Source organism: Monodelphis domestica, chromosome 5 (genome assembly GCF_027887165.1).
Source record: "Monodelphis domestica isolate mMonDom1 chromosome 5, mMonDom1.pri, whole genome shotgun sequence".
Lineage (NCBI taxonomy): Eukaryota > Metazoa > Chordata > Mammalia > Didelphimorphia > Didelphidae > Monodelphis > Monodelphis domestica.
In genome coordinates, this window is record NC_077231.1 from 197473021 (window position 1) to 197477824 (window position 4804).

The 4804-nt window shown below is 42.8% G+C and overlaps 1 pseudogene; it reads right to left on the minus strand.

Moving 5' to 3' along the window:
- Positions 1-1428: 1428 nt before the first annotated feature.
- Positions 1429-4142, minus strand: LOC100017794 (F-box/WD repeat-containing protein 5-like; annotated as a pseudogene).
- Between the last annotated feature and the right edge of the window lie 662 nt (positions 4143-4804).

Here is a 4804-nt window from a genome sequence, read left to right on the forward strand (position 1 = left end):
TTATTTACAGCAACATAAAATGTCTTAGTAGATGCTTCTCTTCTCTCCTCCCTTAGCATATATCTTCTAGCATCTATATTTTTCTAATACCAGTTCCTTTTTTGTAAGCATGTAGAACCATACAGTGAACTACAGAGGACCAAAAAAGAATCTTCAAAGTACTGATTACCTAGAATGGCATGACTTTATTCATTTATTTATTTATTTATTTCTGTTTATTATTTTTATTCCCACATCTTATTTTTTTTTTTGTTCTTAACCAGTGTTTATTCATGGCTGGAGTGAGGTATACTGGAAAGGACATGCAGTTTGACCCCACAAGGACCTATACCAACAATTTCACCAAGGAATATCCAGCAACACCTCCTTACAGCTTCCCAGACAGGCCCCTGACCAAGTTACCAGGAAAGGATCTACTGATGCTGGTGTCAAATAAGTTATTTAGGAAAAGAATGAGGCAAAGCAGAATATGGGGTAGGAACCACCTCCATCCCTGGACCCTGTAATGATAGTACCATTCGTTAACAGGTTGACTCTGCTGCTTCAACTGTTATAATCCTCAGCTAGGCCAAGGCAACTGGAGAGCCAAACTGAGTGAAACCAAGACCAAGAAACTGTTACCAAAAAAAAAAAAAAATCTCAAGAAATGAACTCATTTGAACTGGATTTGGGAAACAAATAATATCTTTGGTGGGTCAATGGCCTATGTGAAATGTTCTATAGTGTTCCCCCCAAAAAAAACACACGTGTGAAGTGAAAACCTCCAAGGAGAGTCCTTTATCAGAATGGCTGTCCCTAACTCCTGAGAAAGGGGCCCAGGGCTCCCTGGTAAGCCCATACAACTAAGCATCTTACAAACCTCAAAAATTGTGAATCCTAGCTTTGAAATAGAATACATTGAAACTTAAGTAAAAGGAAGGTTCAAATAATATATTTTGTAAAATTATTTCTAATCACAAATCCTACCCAGTTGTAGGGATGGGAGATAGAAATGAAGTACTCTAGAACTCTTCTTTCTCCTATAATTCTGCCAACAAATTCTTGCTGTCACACACGGCTGTGCCCCCAAGACATCTTGTGGCAGAACTGCTACAAGCCCAAGAATGGGAAAAGATTCTTCAGCTTAGGATCAAGTTGCCATAAAAAAAGGGGTCTTGAGCAGGGGTATGATAGGCACTGTCACTTGGCAGACTCTCCAAAGTCAGTTCCTAGACTGGGTTTGGAAGGAGATCAAGATAGGAGTCATCATATGGTGGAAGACTTGGTCCTGTTTATCAGAACAGCCACACTGTTCTTCCAAGATATGGAAGTCTTGACTATTGATTCTTTCTGGTTTGTTAATGGCCTGGATAGTTATAAGTCTCCTATAAACCAAGGTGTCTGCCCCTCCGAAGAACTTGTGAGTTCAAGATAGCTAGGTGGGGATCTTCAACTCTTTTGGCTGCCCAGCCAGGAGAAGAAGAGTGGACAGGGCCATGGGTGAGAGGCTTGGTGGATACACACAGTACAGGGTGACCACCATACTTTAATAGTATTATCATTACTGGCATTCAGCAACAACTCCTGTCACAGGGGGATAAAGGCCAGTGAGTTGACCACATCCTCATGCTGGAGTTTGGCCAAGAAGATGTCATAATGTCAGTTCCAGACAGAGCCATGTCAGTCTTCTGCACCACTGGCAACAAAATCCCTGTTGACATCAAGGAAGATGAAGAAGCACTCATTATTGGGGGTATAGGCACTGTAAACCTTAAAATTTCTTAGACTTACAAATGTTGGAAATTCCACCATTAGGAAATTTCATACTTGGAAAATTTCTTACTGATAGTCTATTGGAATGTGAACCCCATTTGGCATGGGAGGTTCCTCCTCCTCCCTTTTTAAGATTACTTTAGGACAGAAACCTTTTGCTGAACAATGGAAAGGGCTTTGATGTATGCTTAAGCATAGAACAGGAAGTTCTTTGAGTCATGATTGATTTTAGAATTGATACAATAGAGATACTTGGAATGACAGAACCAGGTCTTGGAAAATACATTTTCCACCCTACTCAGTCCTAACAGGATTTAGGAAGGGCTGCAGCATAGATCAAGATTTAATTATTTGAGAATATGACCTTCAACAGACATGTGCAAAGCCACAGACCTCTGGGAGGTCCTGGGTTAAGCTAGAGCCACCATTGGCACAGGGAAGACATGGACAGTGATTGGTAGATGTGAGAACTGAGGGGAGGGAACTTGGATGGTTTCCTTAAAGATAGGAGGGTCTGAGGACTGGGAGTTGGTTGGAGAGGTTTTTGCTCTGAGAGGTTGTGCTCTGAGAGGCTTGCTCTGAAGGAAGCTGGAGGTGGAGGCCCCTGAGACTGTTTCTCCATTTTGGTCACGTGAGTGATAGGGACTGATCTCTTTTCTTTGCCTCAGCTATCTAAGGGCTTGAGCCTTTTGGCCCAGCTAAACAGAAGGGGTATTTAAGCCCTATTCCCTTCTCTCCCCTTTCTCTCTCCCTCTCTCTCTCTATCTCTAATACCTTTCTTCCTCCTGTTTGTAATTAAACTCCATAAAAGATTGACTGCTGACTTGAGTTTTCATTTAGGAATTACATAGCTGAATTCCTTGGCGACCTTAAATTAATATATATCAGTGTTTTAAAGTGATTTCCTTGTCACAACACAGTGGGCTCTGAGGGCCCTCTTTACTTCCTTCATAGTCTTAAGGTCAAACACATGTAAGTCAATCTCCTCAGCAATAGGTGGTGGCTGCATAGGGTCTAACACCACTGAGCCACTGGGCCATGAGCAGCTGTTGACATATAGGTACCTGTGGTCAGGTGACAGTCCCATTCCAATGATGTGTCCATGGATGTCAATCATGTGATCCAATGAGTCAAAAAACTCATCTGAATGCCCCTCTTCTCCCAGTACTGGCCCTGTAGTTGTCATCTGGTGAGGAAGGATCTGTTTAATCCCTATCTGGTGTGGGAAGTAGGTGAGGCAGCCAATAGTGAAGATCAAATATTTCTTCTTGTCGCTACCTTCTCTGCTTGTCTCAGGGGCTTTGGTCTGAATCTGGGCCAGAAACTCTTCACCTTTGCTCTCCAATTCCTGCTCTGACAAGAAAGGTCATGCCTGCCCCTCCATGATATCATCTAGGAAGTACCGAAGTCCCTCATTGCTCCTCCACCCACCCACCCCTTGGCTGGGCTTCTAATGGGGGTCAGTTCCAGCTTTCCTCTTCCTCATCACTACCCAGGTTAAAAACCCAGCAAGGAAAGGTGGTGGCAGAAGTTAGCTGGGTTCCAGCATCGAGGAAGAGGTCAGGGCTATCATAGTGACTGCAGTCAGCCACCATCACAGTACAGATAGTACTAGCATTAAAGTTCTGGATTTTGAAGAGCCACTTCACCACATTAGCATTCTCTGACACGACATCCTGAAAGGCATTGTTGAGCCAGAGCACAGAGCAGGATGTCATATCTCCAATTCGGTGTAGATTCCCAATGATCAGATTGGTTTCATTTAGCCCGCATCCAAACATATCATATGGCTTGTTTCGCACCCATGAGAGGAGAGCAAAGTTATCCAAGCTGATGACAGCAATCTCTCCTGATGAAGAGTTATGGGGCCTTAGGAAGACTCCTGACATGAGAAGCAGTGTGTCATCCTGTTGGAAACTGGGAAAACTGAGTGTAGCTCCAGTTATAAGGCCTCATGTTGGAGCTTTGTAGGAGTGAGATGGCCAGTTCCATATATTTACAGTGCAGTCCTTGGAACAGGATGAAAAAGGTATCCTGTGTGTCAAAAGCTGAGGTGGAGGACCTGATCAGCTTGTTTTCTCAGTGTCTGTACTTCCACACAAGGAATGGTGTCATAGAGCCTCTGAAACTCCTCATACCAGGAGGCAGCAGCTGGATGATGAGGGACATCTGGAGCCACCTGGTAGTATCGGTAAAATAGCTCCTTCCACAGAAACTCATCTAAAGATACTGCCTGCCACTGGTGGCACACCAACCCTGTGGCTAACACATCTTCATGGCTCAGGCTCAAGAAGATCTGGTAAATAATACTGTCTGGAAGGAAGGGGTTACCCTCATCATCCATCGGGTCATTCTGTGCCCAAGGACTCTGAAATCACATGCACCCCGCAGGAGCCATCTCACTGCAGCTGAAGCCGAAGCCGGGACAATAAGTCATTCCTACATCTTAGCAAGTGCTGGTGACAACATTTTGCTATCATGTAATTAAGCTAATCAATAATTCTTTACTGAGTGGTGACATATAAAAGATTATAATAGGTCAAGAAAAACAGAAGAATTGCCATATTGCTATATTGTAAAACTTACTGGGAACTTATCAGTCGTGAATTATTAACATGGCCTAAATTTAAGCCCTCAAATGCCTTCCTATAAACTATGATGTGTTACATGTAGGATATAAAGGAGGAAAGCAATAGCTCCATTTACTAGGTCTATATTGGCTAGCGAGTAGTTTAAAATAGGGGGATAATTAAGACAGTTACTTCAAGAACTTGCTTTTTTAATGATGTAGTAAGCCTTTGATAATTTACTTTTGCCATTATATGGAAGATATAGCTGCATCTCCAGCATTTTCTGGTAAATGTGTTTCAATGATGCAGTATACTCCCTCAAAAGAGTGGTTGGTTATGGGATGAACTGCTGTGGGGTGAGACTATCTTTCTTTCACCCTCTTCCTTTTTCCCTACCACTTCTCTCCATCTCTTTGTTTGATTTTCCTTTAGATTGTTCTTTCCCTCTTCTTTGGAAGACAAATGAGGAATGTGGCTAAACA